General features: G+C 39.4%; 12 non-coding genes across 12 annotated transcripts; all 12 read right to left on the minus strand.

Annotated features, from left to right (window-relative positions):
- Positions 1–262: 262 nt before the first annotated feature.
- TRNAI-AAU (transfer RNA isoleucine (anticodon AAU)) lies at positions 263–336 on the minus strand. The gene has a single exon. It is a non-coding gene; the product is annotated as a tRNA-Ile (tRNA).
- Positions 337–1,506: 1,170 nt separating this feature from the next.
- TRNAI-AAU (transfer RNA isoleucine (anticodon AAU)) lies at positions 1,507–1,580 on the minus strand. The gene has a single exon. It is a non-coding gene; the product is annotated as a tRNA-Ile (tRNA).
- Positions 1,581–2,750: 1,170 nt separating this feature from the next.
- On the minus strand, positions 2,751–2,824 carry TRNAI-AAU (transfer RNA isoleucine (anticodon AAU)). Its single transcript has one exon. It is a non-coding gene; the product is annotated as a tRNA-Ile (tRNA).
- A 1,170-nt stretch (positions 2,825–3,994) lies between these two features.
- Positions 3,995–4,068, minus strand: TRNAI-AAU (transfer RNA isoleucine (anticodon AAU)). The gene has a single exon. It is a non-coding gene; the product is annotated as a tRNA-Ile (tRNA).
- A 1,170-nt stretch (positions 4,069–5,238) lies between these two features.
- TRNAI-AAU (transfer RNA isoleucine (anticodon AAU)) lies at positions 5,239–5,312 on the minus strand. Its single transcript has one exon. It is a non-coding gene; the product is annotated as a tRNA-Ile (tRNA).
- A 1,162-nt stretch (positions 5,313–6,474) lies between these two features.
- TRNAI-AAU (transfer RNA isoleucine (anticodon AAU)) lies at positions 6,475–6,548 on the minus strand. The gene has a single exon. It is a non-coding gene; the product is annotated as a tRNA-Ile (tRNA).
- A 1,178-nt stretch (positions 6,549–7,726) lies between these two features.
- TRNAI-AAU (transfer RNA isoleucine (anticodon AAU)) lies at positions 7,727–7,800 on the minus strand. The gene has a single exon. It is a non-coding gene; the product is annotated as a tRNA-Ile (tRNA).
- A 2,414-nt stretch (positions 7,801–10,214) lies between these two features.
- On the minus strand, positions 10,215–10,288 carry TRNAI-AAU (transfer RNA isoleucine (anticodon AAU)). Its single transcript has one exon. It is a non-coding gene; the product is annotated as a tRNA-Ile (tRNA).
- Positions 10,289–11,458: 1,170 nt separating this feature from the next.
- TRNAI-AAU (transfer RNA isoleucine (anticodon AAU)) lies at positions 11,459–11,532 on the minus strand. The gene has a single exon. It is a non-coding gene; the product is annotated as a tRNA-Ile (tRNA).
- A 1,178-nt stretch (positions 11,533–12,710) lies between these two features.
- TRNAI-AAU (transfer RNA isoleucine (anticodon AAU)) lies at positions 12,711–12,784 on the minus strand. Its single transcript has one exon. It is a non-coding gene; the product is annotated as a tRNA-Ile (tRNA).
- Positions 12,785–13,954: 1,170 nt separating this feature from the next.
- TRNAI-AAU (transfer RNA isoleucine (anticodon AAU)) lies at positions 13,955–14,028 on the minus strand. The gene has a single exon. It is a non-coding gene; the product is annotated as a tRNA-Ile (tRNA).
- An 11,989-nt stretch (positions 14,029–26,017) lies between these two features.
- TRNAI-AAU (transfer RNA isoleucine (anticodon AAU)) lies at positions 26,018–26,091 on the minus strand. Its single transcript has one exon. It is a non-coding gene; the product is annotated as a tRNA-Ile (tRNA).
- Positions 26,092–27,046: the final 955 nt, after the last annotated feature.

Genomic DNA, 27,046 nt, shown 5'->3' on the forward strand with positions numbered 1-27,046 from the left:
CTGGTTACTTGAACTCTAGGAATAAGTCAACTAAATCCAATTCTCATGCCTAAACAGTTAAGTGAAACGCAACTTTTGCTTTTTCTTTGATATTACTGGAATGAACATTAGTTAAATCTATAACAAGCAAACTGCTTCACTGGTTTTTCTGTAATGGTGCTGTGTAAATAAACACATACAGCCATGACTTCTAATTTATACTCTTTGACGGTTTTTCACAATGTGTCCACGAAGTAGACAGTCTAAATAACCTTAAAATTTTTGGCCCGTACGGGGATCGAACCCGCGACCTTGGCGTTATTAGCAGCATGCTCTAACCAGCTGAGCTAACCGGCCCATGTTTTACTATTGGTTACATGTTCTGCTGAGCAGGGTTTCATACACATCATGGTGATCGCTAAGATATGTTCTCCAGTGAGTGAAAATCTCAAAAGGATCTTTGGAGCGTAAACAGACAAAAACGAGAAATCCAACACTGACCATCAGGGAATATAACCCTGGATGCTGTCCCTATGCTAAAGAGGACTGGCCTTCACTATGTTTACTCCAATTGATGTCAGGGATTTTTTTTGTATGAAAGCATTTTCAGCGATTTCTACTATCATGTCTTTGGACTTTCAGCAATCCCATTGCCCTCTGCTCTGGGATCCCATGGTGTGGTCACCTGTCCAGATGTAGGCTGATATGTGGATCTGCTGTAGTTTAGAAGATTGAGACAAGAAGTTTTAAGTCTGCATGGGACGTTTGCCTGAAAGCATTGCAACCGAGTAAAGCAAAGAGAGAAGATGGAGGTAAAGTACGAGAGGAACTCTTTATCATCATCTGCCAAACTCATGTGCACTGGATCCTTAAGCAGTCATAGAGAAGGGTTAAATATCTTTAGATTAATGCTTGTGTTTTTAAGGAATTGCTTCAAGCTAACTTAATTTCTCATCCCGCATCCTTGAAGTTTGTCAAAACTTGTAAAAATCATTGGAGCACCCTTACATTTCTCTTCAGGTTTAGAAAAGGAAACGATTTATTGCAACCTGTTATCATTTGGCAAATTGTTCATGTGCAGTGACGCAATCTGCATCCCCTATTTTTGGCTGAAATTGCACTGGATGAGGATGGAAAAGTCAAGAATTTTAGTTCGAGAAAAGATTTCCATTGACATTTTCTCTCATGACTTTGCAGATCCTAACATTCCTTTTGCAGCTTGAAGGGACAAATGTTTTAATAAAAGCTGGTAAACTTTCAGGAGATTGGTTACTTGAACTCTTGGAATAAGTCAACTAAATCCAATTCTCATGCCTAAACAGTTAAGTGAAACGCAACTTTTGCTTTTTCTTTGATATTACTGGAATGAACATTAGTTAAATCTATAACAAGCAAACTGCTTCACTGGTTTTTCTGTAATGGTGCTGTGTAAATAAACACATACAGCCATGACTTCTAATTTATACTCTTTGACGGTTTTTCACAATGTGTCCACGAAGTAGACAGTCTAAATAACCTTAAAATTTTTGGCCCGTACGGGGATCGAACCCGCGACCTTGGCGTTATTAGCAGCATGCTCTAACCAGCTGAGCTAACCGGCCCATGTTTTACTATTGGTTACATGTTCTGCTAAGCAGGGTATCATAGACATCATGGTGATCGCTAAGATACGTTCTCCAGTGAGTGAAAATCTCAAAAGGATCTTTGGAGCGAAAACAGACAAAAACGAGAAATCCAACACTGACCATCAGGGAATATAACCCTGGATGCTGTCCCTATGCTAAAGAGGACTGGCCTTCACTATGTTTACTCCATTTGATGTCAGGGATTTTTATTGTGAGAAAGAATTTTCAGCGATTTCTACTATCACGTCTTTGGACTTTCAGCAATCCCATTGCCCTCTGCTCCGGGATCCCATGGTGTGGTCACCTGTCCAGATGTAGGCTGATATGTGGATCTGCTGTAGTTTAGAAGATTGAGACAAGAAGTTTTAAGTCTGCATGGGAAGTTTGCCTGAAAGCTTTGCAACCGAGTAAAGCAAAGAGAGAAGATGGAGGTAAAGTACGAGAGGAACTCTTTATCATCATCTGCCAAACTCATGTGCACTGGATCCTTAAGCAGTCATCAAGAAGGGTTAAATATCTTTAGATTAATGCTTGTGTTTTTAAGGAATTGCTTCAAGCTAACTTCATTTCTCATCCCGCATCCTTGAAGTTTGTCAAAACTTGCAAAAATCATTGGAGCACCCTTACATTTCTCTTCAGGCTTAGAAAAGGAAACATTTTAATGCAACCTGTTATCATTTGGCAAATTGTTCATGTGCAGTGACGCAATCTGCATCCCCTATTTTTGGCTGAAATTGCACTGGATGAGGATGGAAAAGTCAAGAATTTTAGTTCGAGAAAAGATTTCCATTGACATTTTCTCTCATGACTTTGCAGATCCTCACATTCCTTTTGCAGCTTGAAGGGACAAATGTTTTAATAAAAGCTGGTAAACTTTCAGGAGACTGGTTACTTGAACTCTAGGAATAAGTCAACTAAATCCAATTCTCATGCCTAAACAGTTAAGTGAAACGCAACTTTTGCTTTTTCTTTGATATTACTGGAATGAACATTAGTTAAATCTATAACAAGCAAACTGCTTCACTGGTTTTTCTGTAATGGTGCTGTGTAAATAAACACATACAGCCATGACTTCTAATTTATACTCTTTGACGGTTTTTCACAATGTGTCCACGAAGTAGACAGTCTAAATAACCTTAAAATTTTTGGCCCGTACGGGGATCGAACCCGCGACCTTGGCGTTATTAGCAGCATGCTCTAACCAGCTGAGCTAACCGGCCCATGTTTTACTATTGGTTACATGTTCTGCTGAGCAGGGTTTCATACACATCATGGTGATCGCTAAGATATGTTCTCCAGTGAGTGAAAATCTCAAAAGGATCTTTGGAGCGTAAACAGACAAAAACGAGAAATCCAACACTGACCATCAGGGAATATAACCCTGGATGCTGTCCCTATGCTAAAGAGGACTGGCCTTCACTATGTTTACTCCAATTGATGTCAGGGATTTTTTTTGTATGAAAGCATTTTCAGCGATTTCTACTATCATGTCTTTGGACTTTCAGCAATCCCATTGCCCTCTGCTCTGGGATCCCATGGTGTGGTCACCTGTCCAGATGTAGGCTGATATGTGGATCTGCTGTAGTTTAGAAGATTGAGACAAGAAGTTTTAAGTCTGCATGGGACGTTTGCCTGAAAGCATTGCAACCGAGTAAAGCAAAGAGAGAAGATGGAGGTAAAGTACGAGAGGAACTCTTTATCATCATCTGCCAAACTCATGTGCACTGGATCCTTAAGCAGTCATAGAGAAGGGTTAAATATCTTTAGATTAATGCTTGTGTTTTTAAGGAATTGCTTCAAGCTAACTTCATTTCTCATCCCGCATCCTTGAAGTTTGTCAAAACTTGTAAAAATCATTGGAGCACCCTTACATTTCTCTTCAGGTTTAGAAAAGGAAACGATTTATTGCAACCTGTTATCATTTGGCAAATTGTTCATGTGCAGTGACGCAATCTGCATCCCCTATTTTTGGCTGAAATTGCACTGGATGAGGATGGAAAAGTCAAGAATTTTAGTTCGAGAAAAGATTTCCATTGACATTTTCTCTCATGACTTTGCAGATCCTAACATTCCTTTTGCAGCTTGAAGGGACAAATGTTTTAATAAAAGCTGGTAAACTTTCAGGAGATTGGTTACTTGAACTCTTGGAATAAGTCAACTAAATCCAATTCTCATGCCTAAACAGTTAAGTGAAACGCAACTTTTGCTTTTTCTTTGATATTACTGGAATGAACATTAGTTAAATCTATAACAAGCAAACTGCTTCACTGGTTTTTCTGTAATGGTGCTGTGTAAATAAACACATACAGCCATGACTTCTAATTTATACTCTTTGACGGTTTTTCACAATGTGTCCACGAAGTAGACAGTCTAAATAACCTTAAAATTTTTGGCCCGTACGGGGATCGAACCCGCGACCTTGGCGTTATTAGCAGCATGCTCTAACCAGCTGAGCTAACCGGCCCATGTTTTACTATTGGTTACATGTTCTGCTAAGCAGGGTATCATAGACATCATGGTGATCGCTAAGATACGTTCTCCAGTGAGTGAAAATCTCAAAAGGATCTTTGGAGCGAAAACAGACAAAAACGAGAAATCCAACACTGACCATCAGGGAATATAACCCTGGATGCTGTCCCTATGCTAAAGAGGACTGGCCTTCACTATGTTTACTCCATTTGATGTCAGGGATTTTTATTGTGAGAAAGAATTTTCAGCGATTTCTACTATCACGTCTTTGGACTTTCAGCAATCCCATTGCCCTCTGCTCCGGGATCCCATGGTGTGGTCACCTGTCCAGATGTAGGCTGATATGTGGATCTGCTGTAGTTTAGAAGTTTGAGACAAGAAGTTTTAAGTCTGCATGGGAAGTTTGCCTGAAAGCGTTGCAACCGAGTAAAGCAAAGAGAGAAGATGGAGGTAAAGTACGAGAGGAACTCTTTATCATCATCTGCCAAACTCATGTACAATGGATCCTTAAGCAGTGATCAAGAAGGGTTAAATATCTTTAGATTAATGCTTGTGTTTTTAAGGAATTGCTTCAAGCTAACTTCATTTCTCATCCCGCATCCTTGAAGTTTGTCAAAACTTGTAAAAATCATTGGAGCACCCTTACATTTCTCTTCAGGCTTAGAAAAGGAAACATTTTAATGCAACCTGTTATCATTTGGCAAATTGTTCATGTGCAGTGACGCAATCTGCATCCCCTATTTTTGGCTGAAATTGCACTGGATGAGGATGGAAAAGTCAAGAATTTTAGTTCGAGAAAAGATTTCCATTGACATTTTCTCTCATGACTTTGCAGATCCTCACATTCCTTTTGCAGCTTGAAGGGACAAATGTTTTAATAAAAGCTGGTAAACTTTCAGGAGACTGGCTACTTGAACTCTAGGAATAAGTCAACTAAATCCAATTCTCATGCCTAAACAGTTAAATGAAACGCAACTTTTGCTTTTTCTTTGATATTACTGGAATGAACATTAATTAAATCTATAACAAGCAAACTGCTTCACTGGTTTTTCTGTAATGGTGCTGTGTATATAAACACATACAGCCATGACTTCTAATTTATACTCTTTGACGGTTTTTCACAATGTGTCCACGAAGTAGACAGTCTGAATAACCTTAAAATGTTTGGCTTGTACGGGGATCAAACCCGTGACCTTGGCGTTATTAGCACCACGCTCTAACCAGCTGAGCTAACCGGCCCATGTTTTACTATTGGTTACATGTTCTGCTGAGCAGGGTTTCATAGACATCATGGTGATCGCTAAGATACGTTCTCCAGTGAGTGAAAATCTCAAAAGGATCTTTGGAGCGAAAACAGACAAAAACGAGAAATCCAACACTGACCATCAGGGAATATAATCCTGGATGCAGTTCCTATGCTAAAGAGGACTGGCCTTCTCTATGTTTACTCAAATTGATGTCAGGGATTTTTATTGTGAGAAAGCATTTTCAGCGATTTCTACTATCACGTCTTTGGACTTTCAGCAATCCCATTGCCCTCTGCTCCGGGATCCCATGGTGTGGTCACCTGTCCAGATGTAGGCTGATATGTGGATCTGCTGTAGTTTAGAAGATTGAGACAAGAAGTTTTAAGTCTGCATGGGAAGTTTGCCTGAAAGCGTTGCAACCGAGTAAAGCAAAGAGAGAAGATGGAGGTAAAGTACGAGAGGAACTCTTTATCATCATCTGCCAAACTCATGTGCACTGGATCCTTAAGCAGTCATCAAGAAGGGTTAAATATCTTTAGATTAATGCTTGTGTTTTTAAGGAATTGCTTCAAGCTAACTTCATTTCTCATCCCGCATCCTTGAAGTTTGTCAAAACTTGTAAAAATCATTGGAGCACCCTTACATTTCTCTTCAGGTTTAGAAAAGGAAACATTTTAATGCAACCTGTTATCATTTGGCAAATTGTTCATGTGCAGTGACGCAATCTGCATCCCCTATTTTTGGCTGAAATTGCACTGGATGAGGATGGAAAAGTCAAGAATTTTAGTTCGAGAAAAGATTTCCATTGACATTTTCTCTCATGACTTTGCAGATCCTCACATTCCTTTTGCAGCTTGGAGGGACAAATGTTTTAATAAAAGCTGGTAAACTTTCAGGAGACTGGTTACTTGAACTCTAGGAATAAGTCAACTAAATCCAATTCTCATGCCTAAACAGTTAAGTGAAATGCAACCTTTGCTTTTTCTTTGATATTACTGGAATGAACATTAGTTAAATCTATAACAAGCAAACTGCTTCACTGGTTTTTCTGTAATGGTGCTGTGTATATAAACACATGACTTCTAATTTATACTCTTTGACGGTTTTTCACAATGTGTACACGAAGTAGACAGTCTGAATAACCTTAAAATGTTTGGCCCGTGCGGGGATCGAACCCGTGACCTTGGCGTTATTAGCACCACGCTCTAACAAGCTGAGCTAACCGGCCCATGTTTTAATGTTTTACTATTGGTTACATGTTCTGAGGAGCAGGGTTTCATAGACATCATGGTGATCGCTAAGATACGTTCTCCAGTGAGTGAAAATCTCAAAAGGATCTTTGGAGCGAAAACAGACAAAAACGAGAGATCCAACACTGACCATCAAGGAATATAACCCTGGATGCTGTCCCTATGCTAAAGAGGACTGGCCTTCACTATGTTTACTCCAATTGATGTCAGGGATTTTTATTGTGAGAAAGCATTTTCAGCGATTTCTACTATCACGTCTTTGGACTTTCAGCAATCCCATTGCAGTCTGCTCCGGGATCCCATGGTGTGGTCACCTGTCCAGATGTAGGCTGATATGTGGATCTGCTGTAGTTTAGAAGATTGAGACAAGAAGTTTTAAGTCTGCATGGGAAGTTTGCCTGAAAGCGTTGCAACCGAGTAAAGCAAAGAGAGAAGATGGAGGTAAAGTACGAGAGGAACTCTTTATCATCATCTGCCAAACTCATGTGCACTGGATCCTTAAGCAGTCATCAAGAAGGGTTAAATATCTTTAGATTAATGCTTGTGTTTTTAAGGAATTGCTTCAAGCTAACTTTATTTCTCCTCCCGCATCCTTGAAGTTTGTCAAAACTTGTAAAAATCATTGGAGCACCCTTACATTTCTCTTCAGGCTTAGAAAAGGAAACATTTTAATGCAACCTGTTATCATTTGGCAAATTGTTCATGTGCAGTGACGCAATCTGCATCCCCTATTTTTGGCTGAAATTGCACTGGATGAGGATGGAAAAGTCAATAATTTTAGTTTGAGAAAAGATTTCCATTGACATTTTCTCTCATGACTTTGCAGATCCTCACATTCCTTTTGCAGCTTGGAGGGACAAATGTTTTAATAAAAGCTGGTAAACTTTCAGGAGACTGGCTACTTGAACTCTAGGAATAAGTCAACTAAATCAAATTCTCATGCCTAAACAGTTAAATGAAACGCAACTTTTGCTTTTTCTTTGATATTACTGGAATGAACATTAATTAAATCTATAACAAGCAAACTGCTTCACTGGTTTTTCTGTAATGGTGCTGTGTATATAAACACATACAGCCATGACTTCTAATTTATACTCTTTGACGGTTTTTCACAATGTGTCCACGGAGTAGACAGTCTGAATAACCTTAAAATTATTGGCCCGTACGGGGATCGAACCCGTGACCTTGGTGTTATTAGCACCACGCTCTAACCAGCTGAGCTAACCGGCCCATGTTTTACTATTGGTTACATGTTCTGCTGAGCAGGGTTTCATAGACATCATGGTGATCGCTAAGATATGTTCTCCAGTGAGTGAAAATCTCAAAAGGATCTTTGGAGCGTAAACAGACAAAAACGAGAAATCCAACACTGACCATCAGGGAATATAACCCTGGATGCTTTCCCTATGCTAAAGAGGACTGGCCTTCACTATGTTTACTCCATTTAATGTCAGGGATTTTTATTGTGAGAAAGCATTTTCAGCGATTTCTACTATCACGTCTTTGGACTTTCAGCAATCCCATTGCCCTCTGCTCCGGGATCCCATGGTGTGGTCACCTGTCCAGATGTAGGCTGATATGTGGATCTGCTGTAGTTTAGAAGATTGAGACAAGAAGTTTTAAGTCTGCATGGGAAGTTTGCCTGAAAGCGTTGCAACCGAGTAAAGCAAAGAGAGAAGATGGAGGTAAAGTACGAGAGGAACTCTTTATCATCATCTGCCAAACTCATGTGCAATGGATCCTTAAGCAGTGATCAAGAAGGGTTAAATATCTTTAGATTAATGCTTGTGTTTTTAAGGAATTGCTTCAAGCTAACTTCATTTCTCATCCCGCATCCTTGAAGTTTGTCAAAACTTGTAAAAATCATTGGAGCACCCTTACATTTCTCTTCAGGCTTAGAAAAGGAAACATTTTAATGCAACCTGTTATCATTTGGCAAATTGTTCATGTGCAGTGACGCAATCTGCATCCCCTATTTTTGGCTGAAATTGCACTGGATGAGGATGGAAAAGTCAAGAATTTTAGTTCGAGAAAAGATTTCCATTGACATTTTCTCTCATGACTTTGCAGATCCTCACATTTCTTTTGCAGTTTGAAGGGACAAATGTTTTAATAAAAGCTGGTAAACTTTCAGGAGACTGGCTACTTGAACTCTAGGAATAAGTCAACTAAATCCAATTCTCATGCCTAAACAGTTAAGTGAAATGCAACTTTTGCTTTTTCTTTGATATTACTGGAATGAACATTAGTTAAATCTATAACAAGCAAACTGCTTCACTGGTTTTTCTGTAATGGTGCTGTGTATATAAACACATACAGCCATGACTTCTAATTTATACTCTTTAACGGTTTTTCACAATGTGTCCACGAAGTAGACAGTCTGAATAACCTTAAAATGTTTGGCCTGTACGGGGATCGAACCCGTGACCTTGGTGTTATTAGCACCACGCTCTAACCAGCTGAGCTAACCGGCACATGTTTTACTATTCGTTACATGTTCTGCTGAGCAGGGTTTCATACACATCATGGTGATCGCTAAGATACGTTCTCCAGTGAGTGAAAATCTCAAAAGGATCTTTGGATCGAAAACAGACAAAAACGAGAAATCCAACACTGACCATCAGGGAATATAATCCTGGATGCAGTCCCTATGCTAAAGAGGACTGGCCTTCTCTATGTTTACTCCAATTGATGTCAGGGATTTTTATTGTGAGAAAGCATTTTCAGCGATTTCTACTATCACGTCTTTGGACTTTCAGAAATCCCATTGCCCTCTGCTCCGGGATCCCATGGTGTGGTCACCTGTCCAGATGTAGGCTGATATGTGGATCTGCTGTAGTTTAGAAGATTGAGACAAGAAGTTTTAAGTCTGCATAGGAAGTTTGCCTGAAAGCGTTGCAACCGAGTAAAGCAAGGAGAGAAGATGGAGGTAAAGTACGAGAGGAACTCTTTATCATCATCTGCCAAACTCATGTGCACTGGATCCTTAAGCAGTCATCAAGAAGGGTTAAATATCTTTAGATTAATGCTTGTGTTTTTAAGGAATTGCTTCAAGCTAACTTCATTTCTCATCCCGCATCCTTGAAGTTTGTCAAAACTTGTAAAAATCATTGGAGCACCCTTACATTTCTCTTCAGGCTTAGAAAAGGAAACATTTTAATGCAACCTGTTATCATTTGGCAAATTGTTCATGTGCAGTGACGCAATCTGCATCCCCTATTTTTGGCTGAAATTGCACTGGATGAGGATGGAAAAGTCAATAATTTTAGTTCGAGAAAAGATTTCCATTGACATTTTCTCTCATGACTTTGCAGATCCTCACATTCCTTTTGCAGCTTGAAGGGACAAATGTTTTAATAAAAGCTGGTAAACTTTCAGGAGACTGGCTACTTGAACTCTAGGAATAAGTCAACTAAATCCAATTCTCATGCCTAAACAGTTAAATGAAACGCAACTTTTGCTTTTTCTTTGATATTACTGGAATGAACATTAATTAAATCTATAACAAGCAAACTGCTTCACTGGTTTTTCTGTAACGGTGCTGTGTATATAAACACATACAGCCATGACTTCTAATTTATACTCTTTGCCGGTTTTTCACAATGTGTCCACGAAGTAGAGAGTCTGAATAACCTTAAAATTTTTGGCCCGTACGGGGATCGAACCTGTGACCTTGGCGTTATTAGCACCACGCTCTAACCAGCTGAGCTAACCGGCCCATGTTTTACTATTGGTTACATGTTCTGCTGAGCAGGGTTTCATAGACATCATGGTGATCGCTAAGATATGTTCTCCAGTGAGTGAAAATCTCAAAAGGATCTTTGGAGCGTAAACAGACAAAAACGAGAAATCCAACACTGACCATCAGGGAATATAACCCTGGATGCTTTCCCTATGCTAAAGAGGACTGGCCTTCACTATGTTTACTCCATTTGATGTCAGGGATTTTTATTGTGAGAAAGCATTTTCAGCGATTTCTACTATCACGTCTTTGGACTTTCAGCAATCCCATTGCCCTCTGCTCCGGGATCCCATGGTGTGGTCACCTGTCCAGATGTAGGCTGATATGTGGATCTGCTGTAGTTTAGAAGATTGAGACAAGAAGTTTTAAGTCTGCATGGGAAGTTTGCCTGAAAGCGTTGCAACCGAGTAAAGCAAAGAGAGAAGATGGAGGTAAAGTACGAGAGGAACTCTTTATCATCATCTGCCAAACTCATGTGCAATGGATCCTTAAGCAGTGATCAAGAAGGGTTAAATATCTTTAGATTAATGCTTGTGTTTTTAAGGAATTGCTTCAAGCTAACTTCATTTCTCATCCCGCATCCTTGAAGTTTGTCAAAACTTGTAAAAATCATTGGAGCACCCTTACATTTCTCTTCAGGCTTTGAAAAGGAAACATTTTAATGCAACCTGTTATCATTTGGCAAATTGTTCATGTGCAGTGACGCAATCTGCATCCCCTATTTTTGGCTGAAATTGCACTGGATGAGGATGGAAAAGTCAATAATTTTAGTTCGAGAAAAGATTTCCATTGACATTTTCTCTCATGACTTTGCAGATCCTCACATTTCTTTTGCAGTTTGAAGGGACAAATGTTTTAATAAAAGCTGGTAAACTTTCAGGAGACTGGCTACTTGAACTCTAGGAATAAGTCAACTAAATCCAATTCTCATGCCTAAACAGTTAAATGAAACGCAACTTTTGCTTTTTCTTTGATATTACTGGAATGAACATTAATTAAATCTATAACAAGCAAACTGCTTCATTGGTTTTTCTGTAATGGTGCTGTGTATATAAACACATACAGCCAGGACTTCTAATTTATACTCTTTGATGGTTTTTCACAATGTGTCCTTGAAGTAGACAGTCTGAATAACCTTAAAATGTTTAGCCCGTACGGGGATCGAACCCGTGACCTTGGCGTTATTAGCACCACGCTCTAACCAGCTGAGCTAACCGGCCCATGTTTTAATGTTTTACTATTGGTTACATGTTTTGCTGAGCAGGGTTTCATACACATCATGGTGATCGCTAAGATACGTTCTCCAGTGAGTGAAAATCTCAAAAGGATCTTTGGAGCGAAAACAGACAAAAACGAGAAATCCAACACTGACCATCAGGGAATATAATCCTGGATGCAGTCCCTATGCTAAAGAGGACTGGCCTTCTCTATGTTTACTCCAATTGATGTCAGGGATTTTTATTGTGAGAAAGCATTTTCAGCGATTTCTACTATCACGTCTTTGGACTTTCAGAAATCCCATTGCCCTCTGCTCCGGGATCCCATGGTGTGGTCACCTGTCCAGATGTAGGCTGATATGTGGATCTGCTGTAGTTTAGAAGATTGAGACAAGAAGTTTTAAGTCTGCATAGGAAGTTTGCCTAAAAGCGTTGCAACCGAGTAAAGCAAAGAGAGAAGATGGAGGTAAAGTACGAGAGGAACTCTTTATCATCATCTGCCAAACTCATGTGCAATGGATCCTTAAGCAGTCATCAAGAAGGGTTAAATATCTTTAGATTAATGCTTGTGTTTTTAAGGAATTGCTTCAAGCTAACTTCATTTCTCATCCCGCATCCTTGAAGTTTGTCAAAACGTGTAAAAATCATTGGAGCACCCTTACATTTCTCTTCAGGCTTAGAAAAGGAAACATTTTAATGCAACCTGTTATCATTTGGCAAATTGTTCATGTGCAGTGACGCAATCTGCATCCCCTATTTTTGGCTGAAATTGCACTGGATGAGGATGGAAAAGTCAATAATTTTAGTTCGAGAAAAGATTTCCATTGACATTTTCTCTCATGACTTTGCAGATCCTCACATTTCTTTTGCAGTTTGAAGGGACAAATGTTTTAATAAAAGCTGGTAAACTTTCAGGAGACTGGCTACTTGAACTCTAGGAATAAGTCAACTAAATCCAATTCTCATGCCTAAACAGTTAAGTGAAACGCAACTTTTGCTTTTTCTTTGATATTACTGGAATGAACATTAGTTAAATCTATAACAAGCAAACTGCTTCATTGGTTTTTCTGTAATGGTGCTGTGTATATAAACACATACAGCCATGACTTCTAATTTATACTCTTTGACGGTTTTTCACAATGTGTCCACGAAGTAGACAGTCTGAATAACCTTAAAATTTTTGGCCCGTACGGGGATCGAACCCGTGACCTTGGCGTTATTAGCACCATGCTCTAACCAGCTGAGCTAACCGGCCCATGTTTTTCTATTGGTTACATGTTCTGCTGAGCAGGGTTTCATAGACATCATGGTGATCGCTAAGATATGTTCTCCAGTGAGTGAAAATCTCAAAAGGATCTTTGGAGCGTAAACAGACAAAAACGAGAAATCCAACACTGACCATCAGGGAATATAACCCTGGATGCTTTCCCTATGCTAAAGAGGACTGGCCTTCACTATGTTTACTCCATTTGATGTCAGGGATTTTTATTGTGAGAAAGCATTTTCAGCGATTTCTACTATCACGTCTTTGGACTTTCAGCAATCCCATTGCCCTCTGCTCCGGGATCCCATGGTGTGGTCACCTGTCCAGATGTAGGCTGATATGTGGATCTGCTGTAGTTTAGAAGATTGAGACAAGAAGTTTTAAGTCTGCATGGGAAGTTTGCCTGAAAGCGTTGCAACCGAGTAAAGCAAAGAGAGAAGATGGAGGTAAAGTACGAGAGGAACTCTTTATCATCATCTGCCAAACTCATGTGCAATGGATCCTTAAGCAGTGATCAAGAAGGGTTAAATATCTTTAGATTAATGCTTGTGTTTTTAAGGAATTGCTTCAAGCTAACTTCATTTCTCATCCCGCATCCTTGAAGTTTGTCAAAACTTGTAAAAATCATTGGAGCACCCTTACATTTCTCTTCAGGCTTAGAAAAGGAAACATTTTAATGCAACCTGTTATCATTTGGCAAATTGTTCATGTGCAGTGACGCAATCTGCATCCCCTATTTTTGGCTGAAATTGCACTGGATGAGGATGGAAAAGTCAATAATTTTAGTTCGAGAAAAGATTTCCATTGACATTTTCTCTCATGACTTTGCAGATCCTCACATTCCTTTTGCAGTTTGAAGGGACAAATGTTTTAATAAAAGCTGGTAAACTTTCAGGAGACTTTCTACTTGAACTCTAGGAATAAGTCAACTAAATCCAATTCTCATGCCTAAACAGTTAAATGAAACGCAACTTTTGCTTTTTCTTTGATATTACTGGAATGAACATTAATTAAATCTATAACAAGCAAACTGCTTCACTGGTTTTTCTGTAATGGTGCTGTGTATATAAACACATACAGCCATGACTTCTAATTTATACTCTTTGACGGTTTTTCACAATGTGTCCTTGAAGTAGACAGTCTGAATAACCTTAAAATGTTTAGCCCGTACGGGGATCGAACCCGTGACCTTGGCATTATTAGCACCACGCTCTAACCAGCTGAGCTAACCGGCCCATGTTTTAATATTTTACTATTGGTTACATGTTCTGCTGAGCAGGGTTTCATACACATCATGGTGATCGCTAAGATACGTTCTCCAGTGAGTGAAAATCTCAAAAGGATCTTTGGAGCGAAAACAGACAAAAACGAGAAATCCAACACTGACCATCAGGGAATATAATCCTGGATGCAGTTCCTATGCTAAAGAGGACTGGCCTTCTCTATGTTTACTCCAATTGATGTCAGGGATTTTTATTGTGAGAAAGCATTTTCAGCGATTTCTACTATCACGTCTTTGGACTTTCAGAAATCCCATTGCCCTCTGCTCCGGGATCCCATGGTGTGGTCACCTGTCCAGATGTAGGCTGATATGTGGATCTGCTGTAGTTTAGAAGATTGAGACAAGAAGTTTTAAGTCTGCATAGGAAGTTTGCCTGAAAGCGTTGCAACCGAGTAAAGCAAAGAGAGAAGATGGAGGTAAAGTACGAGAGGAACTCTTTATCATCATCTGCCAAACTCATGTGCACTGGATCCTTAAGCAGTCATCAAGAAGGGTTAAATATCTTTAGATTAATGCTTGTGTTTTTAAGGAATTGCTTCAAGCTAACTTCATTTCTCATCCCGCATCCTTGAAGTTTGTCAAAACTTGTAAAAATCATTGGAGCACCCTTACATTTCTCTTCAGGCTTAGAAAAGGAAACATTTTAATGCAACCTGTTATCATTTGGCAAATTGTTCATGTGCAGTGACGCAATCTGCATCCCCTATTTTTGGCTGAAATTGCACTGGATGAGGATGGAAAAGTCAATAATTTTAGTTTGAGAAAAGATTTCCATTGACATTTTCTCTCATGACTTTGCAGATCCTCACATTCCTTTTGCAGCTTGAAGGGACAAATGTTTTAATAAAAGCTGGTAAACTTTCAGGAGACTGGTTACTTGAACTCTAGGAATAAGTCAACTAAATCCAATTCTCATGCCTAAACAGTTAAATGAAACGCAACTTTTGCTTTTTCTTTGATATTACTGGAATGAACATTAATTAAATCTATAACAAGCAAACTGCTTCACTGGTTTTTCTGTAATGGTGCTGTGTATATAAACACATACAGCCATGACTTCTAATTTATACTCTTTGACGGTTTTTCACAATGTGTCCACGAAGTAGACAGTCTGAATAACCTTAAAATTTTTGGCCCGTACGGGGATCGAACCTTTGCGTTATTAGTACCACGCTCTAACCAGCTGAGCTAACTGGCCCATGTTTTACTATTGGTTACATGTTCTGCTAAGCAGGGTTTCATAGACATCATGGTGATCGCTAAGATACGTTCTCCAGTGAGTGAAAATCTCAAAAGGATCTTTGGAGCGAAAACAGACAAAAACGAGAAATCCAACACTGACCATCACGGAATATAATCCTGGATGCAGTCCCTATGCTAAAGAGGACTGGCCTTCACTATGTTTACTCCAATTGATGTCAGGGATTTTTATTGTGAGAAAGCATTTTCAGCGATTTCTACTATCACGTCTTTGGACTTTCAGCAATCCCATTGCCCTCTGCTCCGGGATCCCATGGTGTGGTCACCTGTCCAGATGTAGGCTGATATGTGGATCTGCTGTAGTTTAGAAGATTGAGACAAGAAGTTTTAAGTCTGCATGGGAAGTTTGCCTGAAAGCGTTGCAACCGAGTAAAGCAAAGAGAGAAGATGGAGGTAAAGTACGAGAGGAACTCTTTATCATCATCTGCCAAACTCATGTGCACTGGATCCTTAAGCAGTCATCAAGAAGGGTTAAATATCTTTAGATTAATGCTTGTGTTTTTAAGGAATTGCTTCAAGCTAACTTCATTTCTCATCCCGCATCCTTGAAGTTTGTCAAAACTTGTAAAAATCATTGGAGCACCCTTACATTTCTCTTCAGGCTTAGAAAAGGAAACATTTTAATGCAACCTGTTATCATTTGGCAAATTGTTCATGTGCAGTGACGCAATCTGCATCCCCTATTTTTGGCTGAAATTGCACTGGATGAGGATGGAAAAGTCAATAATTTTAGTTTGAGAAAAGATTTCCATTGACATTTTCTCTCATGACTTTGCAGATCCTCACATTCCTTTTGCAGCTTGAAGGGACAAATGTTTTAATAAAAGCTGGTAAACTTTCAGGAGACTGGTTACTTGAACTCTAGGAATAAGTCAACTAAATCCAATTCTCATGCCTAAACAGTTAAATGAAACACAACTTTTGCTTTTTCTTTGATATTACTGGAATGAACATTAATTAAATCTATAACAAGCAAACTGCTTCACTGGTTTTTCTGTAATGGTGCTGTGTATATAAACACATACAGCCATGACTTCTAATTTATACTCTTTGACGGTTTTTCACAATGTGTCCACGAAGTAGACAGTCTGAATAACCTTAAATTTTTTGGCCCGTACGGGGATCGAACCTTGGCGTTATTAGTACCATGCTCTAACCAGCTGAGCTAACCAGCCCATGTTTTACTATTGGTTACATGTTCTGCTAAGCAGGGTTTCATAGACATCATGGTGATCGCTAAGATACGTTCTCCAGTGAGTGAAAATCTCAAAAGGATCTTTGGAGCGAAAACAGACAAAAACGAGAAATCCAACACTGACCATCACGGAATATAATCCTGGATGCAGTCCCTATGCTAAAGAGGACTGGCCTTCACTATGTTTACTCCAATTGATGTCAGGGATTTTTATTGTGAGAAAGCATTTTCAGCGATTTCTACTATCACGTCTTTGGACTTTCAGCAATCCCATTGCCCTCTGCTCCGGGATCCCATGGTGTGGTCACCTGTCCAGATGTAGGCTGATATGTGGATCTGCTGTAGTTTAGAAGATTGAGACAAGAAGTTTTAAGTCTGCATGGGAAGTTTGCCTGAAAGCGTTGCAACCGAGTAAAGCAAAGAGAGAAGATGGAGGTAAAGTACGAGAGGAACTCTTTATCATCATCTGCCAAACTCATGTGCACTGGATCCTTAAGCAGTCATCAAGAAGGGTTAAATATCTTTAGATTAATGCTTGTGTTTTTAAGGAATTGCTTCAAGCTAACTTCATTTCTCATCCCGCATCCTTGAAGTTTGTCAAAACTTGTAAAAATCATTGGAGCACCCTTACATTTCTCTTCAGGCTTAGAAAAGGAAACATTTTAATGCAACCTGTTATCATTTGGCAAATTGTTCATGTGCAGTGACGCAATCTGCATCCCCTATTTTTGGCTGAAATTGCACTGGATGAGGATGGAAAAGTCAATAATTTTAGTTCGAGAAAAGATTTCCATTGACATTTTCTCTCATGACTTTGCAGATCCTCACATTCCTTTTGCAGCTTGAAGGGACAAATGTTTTAATAAAAGCTGGTAAACTTTCAGGAGACTGGCTACTTGAACTCTAGGAATAAGTCAACTAAATCCAATTCTCATGCCTAAACAGTTAAGTGAAACGCAACTTTTGCTTTTTCTTTGATATTACTGGAATGAACATTAGTTAAATCTATAAAAAGCAAACTGCTTCACTGGTTTTTCTGTAATGGTGCTGTGTATATAAACACATATAGCCATGACTTCTAATTTATACTCTTTGACGGTTTTTCACAATGTGTCCACGAAGTAGACAGTCTGAATAACCTTAAAATGTTTGGCTTGTACGGGGATCGAACCCTCGACCTTGGTGCTATTAGCACTACGCTCTAACCAGCTGAGCTAACCGGCCCATGTTTTACTATTGGTTACATGTTCTGCTGAGCAGGGTTTCGTACACATCATGGTGATCGCTAAGATATGTTCTCCAGTGAGTGAAAATCTCAAAAGGATCTTTGGAGCGTAAACAGACAAAAACGAGAAATCCAACACTGACCATCAGGGAATATAACCCTGGATGCTGTCCCTATGCTAAAGAGGACTGGCCTTCACTATGTTTACTCCAAGTGATGTCAGGGATTTTTATTGTGAGAAAGCATTTTCAGCGATTTCTACTATCACGTCTTTGGACTTTCAGCAATCCCATTGCCCTCTGCTCCGGGATCCCATGGTGTGGTCACCTGTCCAGATGTAGGCTGATATGTGGATCTGCTGTAGTTTAGAAGATTGAGGCAAGAAGTTTTAAGTCTGCATGGGAAGTTTGCCTGAAAGCGTTGCAACCGAGTAAAGCAAAGAGAGAAGATGGAGGTAAAGTACGAGAGGAACTCTTTATCATCATCTGCCAAACTCATGTGCACTGGATCCTTAAGCAGTCATCAAGAAGGGTTAAATATCTTTAGATTAATGCTTGTGTTTTTAAGGAATTGCTTCAAGCTAACTTCATTTCTCATCCCGCATCCTTGAAGTTTGTCAAAACTTGTAAAAATCATTGGAGCACCCTTACATTTCTCTTCAGGCTTAGAAAAGGAAACATTTTAATGCAACCTGTTATCATTTGGCAAATTGTTCATGTGCAGTGACGCAATCTGCATCCCCTATTTTTGGCTGAAATTGCACTGGATGAGGATGGAAAAGTCAATAATTTTAGTTTGAGAAAAGATTTCCATTGACATTTTCTCTCATGACTTTGCAGATCCTCACATTCCTTTTGCAGCTTGAAGGGACAAATGTTTTAATAAAAGCTGGTAAACTTTCAGGAGACTGGTTACTTGAACTCTAGGAATAAGTCAACTAAATCCAATTCTCATGCCTAAACAGTTAAATGAAACACAACTTTTGCTTTTTCTTTGATATTACTGGAATGAACATTAATTAAATCTATAACAAGCAAACTGCTTCACTGGTTTTTCTGTAATGGTGCTGTGTATATAAACACATACAGCCATGACTTCTAATTTATACTCTTTGACGGTTTTTCACAATGTGTCCACGAAGTAGACAGTCTGAATAACCTTAAATTTTTTGGCCCGTACGGGGATCGAACCTTGGCGTTATTAGTACCACGCTCTAACCAGCTGAGCTAACCGGTCCATGTTTTACTATTGGTTACATGTTCTGCTGAGCAGGGTTTCGTACACATCATGGTGATCGCTAAGATATGTTCTCCAGTGAGTGAAAATCTCAAAAGGATCTTTGGAGCGTAAACAGACAAAAACGAGAAATCCAACACTGACCATCAGGGAATATAACCCTGGATGCTGTCCCTATGCTAAAGAGGACTGGCCTTCACTATGTTTACTCCAAGTGATGTCAGGGATTTTTATTGTGAGAAAGCATTTTCAGCGATTTCTACTATCACGTCTTTGGACTTTCAGCAATCCCATTGCCCTCTGCTCCGGGATCCCATGGTGTGGTCACCTGTCCAGATGTAGGCTGATATGTGGATCTGCTGTAGTTTAGAAGATTGAGGCAAGAAGTTTTAAGTCTGCATGGGAAGTTTGCCTGAAAGCGTTGCAACCGAGTAAAGCAAAGAGAGAAGATGGAGGTAAAGTACGAGAGGAACTCTTTATCATCATCTGACAAACTCATCTGCACTGGATCCTTAAGCAGTCATTAAGAAGGGTTAAATATCTTTAGATTAATGCTTGTGTTTTTAAGGAATTGCTTCAAGCTAACTTCATTTCTCATCCTGCATCCTTGAAGTTTGTCAAAACTTGTAAAAATCATTGGAGCACCCTTACATTTCTCTTCAGGCTTAGAAAAGGAAACATTTTAATGCAACCTGTTATCATTTGGCAAATTGATCATGTGCAGTGACGCAATCTGCATCCTCTATTTTTGGCTGAAATTGCACTGGATGAGGATGGAAAAGTCAAGAATTTTAGTTCGAGAAAAGAATTCCATTGACATTTTCTCTCATGACTTTGCAGATCCTCACATTCCTTTTCCAGCTTGAAGGGACAAATGTTTTAATAAAAGCTAGTAAACTTTCAGGAGACTGGCTACTTGAACTCTAGGAATAAGTCAACTAAATCCAATTCTCATGCGTAAACAGTTAAGTGAAACGCAACTTTTGCTTTTTCTTTGATATTACTGGAATGAACATTAGTTAAATCTATAACAAGCAAACTGCTTCACTGGTTTTTCTGTAATGGTGCTGTGTATATAAACACATACAACCATGACTTCTAATTTATACTCTTTGACGGTTTTTCACAATGTGTCCACGAAGTAGACAGTCTGAATAACCTTAAAATGTTTGGCTCGTACGGGGATCGAACCCGCGACCTTGGTGCTATTAGCACCACGCTCTAACCAGCTGAGCTAACCGGCCCATGTTTTACTATTGGTTACATGTTCTGCTGAGCAGGGTTTCGTACACATCATGGTGATCGCTAAGATATGTTCTCCAGTGAGTGAAAATCTCAAAAGGATCTTTGGAGCGTAAACAGACAAAAACGAGAAATCCAACACTGACCATCAGGGAATATAACCCTGGATGCTGTCCCTATGCTAAAGAGGACTGGCCTTCACTATGTTTACTCCAAGTGATGTCAGGGATTATTATTGTGAGAAAGCATTTTCAGCGATTTCTACTATCACGTCTTTGGACTTTCAGCAATCCCATTGCCCTCTGCTCCGGGATCCCATGGTGTGGTCACCTGTCCAGATGTAGGCTGATATGTGGATCTGCTGTAGTTTAGAAGATTGAGACAAGAAATTTTAAGTCTGCATGGGAAGTTTGCCTGAAAGCGTTGCAACCGAGTAAAGCAAAGAGAGAAGATGGAGGTAAAGTACGAGAGGAACTCTTTATCATCATCTGCCAAACTCATGTGCACTGGATCCTTAAGCAGTCATCAAGAATGGTTAAATATCTTTAGATTAATGCTTGTGTTTTTAAGGAATTGCTTCAAGCTAACTTCATTTCTCATCCTGCATCCTTGAAGTTTGTCAAAACTTGTAAAAATCATTGGAGCACCCTTACATTTCTCTTCAGGCTTAGAAAAGGAAACATTTTAATGCAACCTGTTATCATTTGGCAAATTGTTCATGTGCAGTGACGCAATCTGCATCCCCTATTTTTGGCTGAAATTGCACTGGGTGAGGATGGAAAAGTCAGCAATTTTAGTTTGAGAAAAGATTTCCATTGACATTTTCTCTCATGACTTTGCAGATCCTCACATTCCTTTTGCAGCTTGAAGGGAGAAATGTTTTAATAAAAGCTAGTAAACTTTCAGGAGACTGGCTACTTGAACTCTAGGAATAAGTCAACTAAATCCAATTCTCATGCCTAAACAATTTACTTTTGCTTTTTCTTTGATATTACTGGAATGAACATTAGTTAAATCTATAACAAGCAGACAAGCAAACTGTCCTATGCTAAAGAGGACTGGCCTTCACTATGTTTACTCCAATTGATGTCAGGGATTTTTATTGTGAGAAAGCATTTTCAGCGATTTCTACTATCACGTCTTTGGACTTTCAGCAATCCCATTGCCCTCTGCTCCGGGATCCCATGGTGTGGTCACCTGTCCAGATGTAGGCTGATATGTGGATCTGCTGTAGTTTAGAAGATTGAGACAAGAAGTTTTAAGTCTGCATGGGAAGTTTGCCTGAAAGCGTTACAACCGAGTAAAGCAAAGAGAGAAGATGGAGGTAAAGTACGAGAGGAACTCTTTATCATCATCTGCCAAACTCATGTGCACTGGATCCTTAAGCAGTCATCAAGAAGGGTTAAATATCTTTAGATTAATGCTTGTGTTTTTAAGGAATTGCTTCAAGCTAACTTCATTTCTCATCCCGCATCCTTGAAGTTTGTCAAAACTTGTAAAAATCATTGGAGCACCCTTACATTTCTCTTCAGGCTTAGAAAAGGAAACATTTTAATGCAACCTGTTATCATTTGGCAAATTGTTCATGTGCAGTGACGCAATCTGCATCCCCTATTTTTGGCTGAAATTGCACTGGATGAGGATGGAAAAGTCAAGAATTTTAGTTCGAGAAAAGATTTCCATTGACATTTTCTCTCATGACTTTGCAGATCCTCACATTCCTTTTGCAGTTTGAAGGGACAAATGTTTTAATAAAAGCTGGTATACTTTCAGGAGACTGGCTACTTGAACTCTAGGAATAAGTCAACTAAATCCAATTCTCATGCCTAAACAGTTAAGTGAAAAGCAACTTTTGCTTTTTCTTTGATATCACTGGAATGAACATTAGTTAAATCTATAACAAGCAGACAAGTAAACTGCTTCACTGGTTTTTCTGTAATGGTGCTGTGTATATAAACACATACAGCCATGACTTCTAATTTATACTCTTTGACGGTTTTTCACAATGTGTCCACGAAGTAGACAGTCTGAATACCCTTAAAATGTTTGGCCCATACGGGATCGAACCCGCAACCTTGGTGTTATTAGCACCATGCTCTAACCAGCTGAGCTAACCGGCCGATGTTCTACTATTGGTTACATGTTCTGCTGAGCAGGGTTTCATACACATCATGGTGATCGCTAAGATACGTTCTCCAGTGAGTGAAAATCTGAAAAGGATCTTTGGAGCATAAACAGACAAAAACGAGAAATCCAACACTGACCATCAGGGAATATAACCCTGGATGCTGTCCCTATGCTAAAGAGGACTGGCCTTCACTATGTTTACTCCAATTGATGTCAGGGATTTTTATTGTGAGAAAGCATTTTCAGCGATTTCTACTATCACGTCTTTGGACTTTCAGCAATCCCATTGCCCTCTGCTCCGGGATCCCATGGTGTGGTCACCTGTCCAGATGTAGGCTGATATGTGGATCTGCTGTAGTTTAGAAGATTGAGACAAGAAGTTTTAAGTCTGCATGGGAAGTTTGCCTGAAAGCGTTGCAACCGAGTAAAGCAAAGAGAGAAGATGGAGGTAAAGTACGAGAGGAACTCTTTATCATCATCTGCCAAACTCATGTGCACTGGATCCTTAAGCAGTCATCAAGAAGGGTTAAATATCTTTAGATTAATGCTTGTGTTTTTAAGGAATTGCTTCAAGCTAACTTCATTTCTGATCCCGCATCCTTGAAGTTTGTCAAAACTTGTAAAAATCATTGGAGCACCCTTACATTTCTCTTCAGGCTTAGAAAAGGAAACATTTTAATGCAACCTGTTATCATTTGGCAAATTGTTCATGTGCAGTGACGCAATCTGCATCCCCTATTTTTGGCTGAAATTGCACTGGGTGAGGATGGAAAAGTCAGGAATTTTAGTTTGAGAAAAGATTTCCATTGACATTTTCTCTCATGACTTTGCAGATCCTCACATTCCTTTTGCAGCTTGAAGGGACAAATGTTTTAATAAAAGCTAGTAAACTTTCAGGAGACTGGCTACTTGAACTCTAGGAATAAGTCAACTAAATCCAATTCTCATGCCTAAACAGTTAAGTGAAACGCAACTTTTGCTTTTTCTTTGATATTACTGGAATGAACATTAGTTAAATCTATAACAAGTAAACTGCTTCACTGGTTTTTCTGTAATGGTGCTGTGTATATAAACACATACAGCCATGACTTCTAATTTATACTCTTTGACGGTTTTTCACAATGTGTCCACGAAGTAGACAGTCTGAATAATCTTAAAATTTTTGGCCCGTACAGGGATTGGACCCGCGACCTTGGAGTTATTAGCACCACGCTCTAACCAGCTGAGCTAACCGGCCCATGTTTTACTATTGGTTACATGTTCTGCTGAGCAGGGTTTCATACACATCATGGTGATCGCTAAGATACGTTCTCCAGTGAGTGAAAATCTCAAAAGGATCTTTGGAGCGTAAACAGACAAAAACGAGAAATCCAACACTGACAATCAGGGAATATAACCCTGGATGCTGTCCCTATGCTAAAGAGGACTGGCCTTCACTATGTTTACTCCAATTGATGTCAGGGATTTTTATTGTGAGAAAGCATTTTCAGCGATTTCTACTATCACGTCTTTGGACTTTCAGCAATCCCATTGCCCTCTGCTCCGGGATCCCATGGTGTGGTCACCTGTCCAGATGTAGGCTGATATGTGGATCTGCTGTAGTTTAGAAGATTGAGACAAGAAGTTTTAAGTCTGCATGGGAAGTTTGCCTGAAAGCGTTACAACCGAGTAAAGCAAAGAGAGAAGATGGAGGTAAAGTACGAGAGGAACTCTTTATCATCATCTGCCAAACTCATGTGCACTGGATCCTTAAGCAGTCATCAAGAAGGGTTAAATATCTTTAGATTAATGCTTGTGTTTTTAAGGAATTGCTTCAAGCTAACTTCATTTCTCATCCCGCATCCTTGAAGTTTGTCAAAACTTGTAAAAATCATTGGAGCACCCTTACATTTCTCTTCAGGCTTAGAAAAGGAAACATTTTAATGCAACCTGTTATCATTTGGCAAATTGTTCATGTGCAGTGACGCAATCTGCATCCCCTATTTTTGGCTGAAATTGCACTGGATGAGGATGGAAAAGTCAAGAATTTTAGTTCGAGAAAAGATTTCCATTGACATTTTCTCTCATGACTTTGCAGATCCTCACATTCCTTTTCCAGCTTGAAGGGACAAATGTTTTAATAAAAGCTGGTAAACTTTTAGGAGACTGGCTACTTGAACTCTAGGAATAAGTCAACTAAATCCAATTCTCATGCCTAAACAGTTAAGTGAAACGCAACTTTTGCTTTTTCTTTGATATTACTGGAATGAACATTAGTTAAATCTATAACAAGCAGACAAGCAAACTGCTTCACTGGTTTTTCTGTAATGGTGCTGTGTATATAAACACATTCAGTAATGACTTCTAATTTATACTCTTTGACGGTTTTTCACAATGTGTCCACGAAGTAGACAGTCTGAATAACCTTAAAATGTTTAGCCTGTACGGGGATTGAACCTGCAACCTTGGTGTTTTTAGCACCACGCTCTAACCAACGGAGCTAACCGGCCCATGTTTTACTATTGGTTACATGTTCTACTGAGCAAGGTTTCATACACATCATGGTGATCACTAAGATATGTTCTCCAGTGAGTGAAAATCTCAAAAGGATCTTTGGAGCGTAAACAGACAAAAACGAGAAATCCAACACTGACCATCAGGGAATATAACCCTGGATGCTGTCCCTATGCTAAAGAGGACTGGCCTTCACAATGTTTACTCCAATTGATGTCAGGGATTTTTATTGTGAGAAAGCATTTTCAGCGATTTCTACTATCATGTCTTTGGACTTTCAGCAATCCCATTGCCCTCTGCTCCGGGATCCCATGGTGTGGTCACCTGTCCAGATGTAGGCTGATATGTGGATCTGCTGTAGTTTAGAAGATTGAGACAAGAAGTTTTAAGTCTGCATGGGAAGTTTGCCTGAAAGCGTTGCAACCGAGTAAAGCAAAGAGAGAAGATGGAGGTAAAGTACGAGAGGAACTCTTTATCATCATCTGCCAAACTCATGTGCACTGGATCCTTAAGCAGTCATCAAGAAGGGTTAAATATCTTTAGATTAATGCTTGTGTTTTTAAGGAATTGCTTCAAGCTAACTTCATTTCTCATCCCGCATCCTTGAAGTTTGTCAAAACTTGTAAAAATCATTGGAGCACCCTTACATTTCTCTTCAGGCTTAGAAAAGGAAACATTTTAATGCAACCTGTTATCATTTGGCAAATTGTTCATGTGCAGTGACGCAATCTGCATCCCCTATTTTTGGCTGAAATTGCACTGGATGAGGATGGAAAGTCAAGAATTTTAGTTCGAGAAAAGATTTCCATTGACATTTTCTCTCATGACTTTGCAGATCCTCACATTCCTTTTGCAGCTTGAAGGGACAAATGTTTTAATAAAAGCTGGTAAACCTTTAGGAGACTGGCTACTTGAACTCTAGGAATAAGTCAACTAAATCCAATTCTCATGCCTAAACAGTTAAGTGAAACGCAACTTTTGCTTTTTCTTTGATATTACTGGAATGAACATTAGTTAAATCTATAACAAGCAAACTGCTTCACTGGTTTTTCTGTAATGGTGCTGTGTATATAAACACATACAGCCATGACTTCTAATTTATACTCTTTGACGGTTTTTCACAATGTGTCCACGAAGTAGACAGTCTGAATAACCTTAAATGTTTGGCCTGTACGGGGATTGAACCCGCGACCTTGGTGTTATTAGCACCATGCTCTAACCAGCTGAGCTAACTGGCCCATGTTTTACTATTGGTTACATGTTCTGCTGAGCAGGGTTTCATACACATCATGGTGATCACTAAGACGTTCTCCAGTGAGTGAAAATCTCAAAAGGATCTTTGGAGCGTAAACAGACAAAAACGAGAAATCCAACACTGACCATCAGGGAATATAACCCTGGATGCTTTCCCTATGCTAAAGAGGACTGGCCTTCACTATGTTTACTCCATTTAATGTCAGGGATTTTTATTGTGAGAAAGCATTTTCAGCGATTTCTACTATCACGTCTTTGGACTTTCAGCAATCCCATTGCCCTCTGCTCCGGGATCCCATGGTGTGGTCACCTGTCCAGATGTAGGCTGATATGTGGATCTGCTGTAGTTTAGAAGATTGAGACAAGAAGTTTTAAGTCTGCATGGGAAGTTTGCCTGAAAGCGTTGCAACCGAGTAAAGCAAAGAGAGAAGATGGAGGTAAAGTACGAGAGGAACTCTTTATCATCATCTGCCAAACTCATGTGCAATGGATCCTTAAGCAGTGATCAAGAAGGGTTAAATATCTTTAGATTAATGCTTGTGTTTTTAAGGAATTGCTTCAAGCTAACTTCATTTCTCATCCCGCATCCTTGAAGTTTGTCAAAACTTGTAAAAATCATTGGAGCACCCTTACATTTCTCTTCAGGCTTAGAAAAGGAAACATTTTAATGCAACCTGTTATCATTTGGCAAATTGTTCATGTGCAGTGACGCAATCTGCATCCCCTATTTTTGGCTGAAATTGCACTGGATGAGGATGGAAAAGTCAAGAATTTTAGTTCGAGAAAAGATTTCCATTGACATTTTCTCTCATGACTTTGCAGATCCTCACATTTCTTTTGCAGTTTGAAGGGACAAATGTTTTAATAAAAGCTGGTAAACTTTCAGGAGACTGGCTACTTGAACTCTAGGAATAAGTCAACTAAATCCAATTCTCATGC

This window comes from Mixophyes fleayi (genome assembly GCF_038048845.1).
Source record: "Mixophyes fleayi isolate aMixFle1 chromosome 2 unlocalized genomic scaffold, aMixFle1.hap1 SUPER_2_unloc_3, whole genome shotgun sequence".
Classification (NCBI taxonomy): domain Eukaryota; kingdom Metazoa; phylum Chordata; class Amphibia; order Anura; family Limnodynastidae; genus Mixophyes; species Mixophyes fleayi.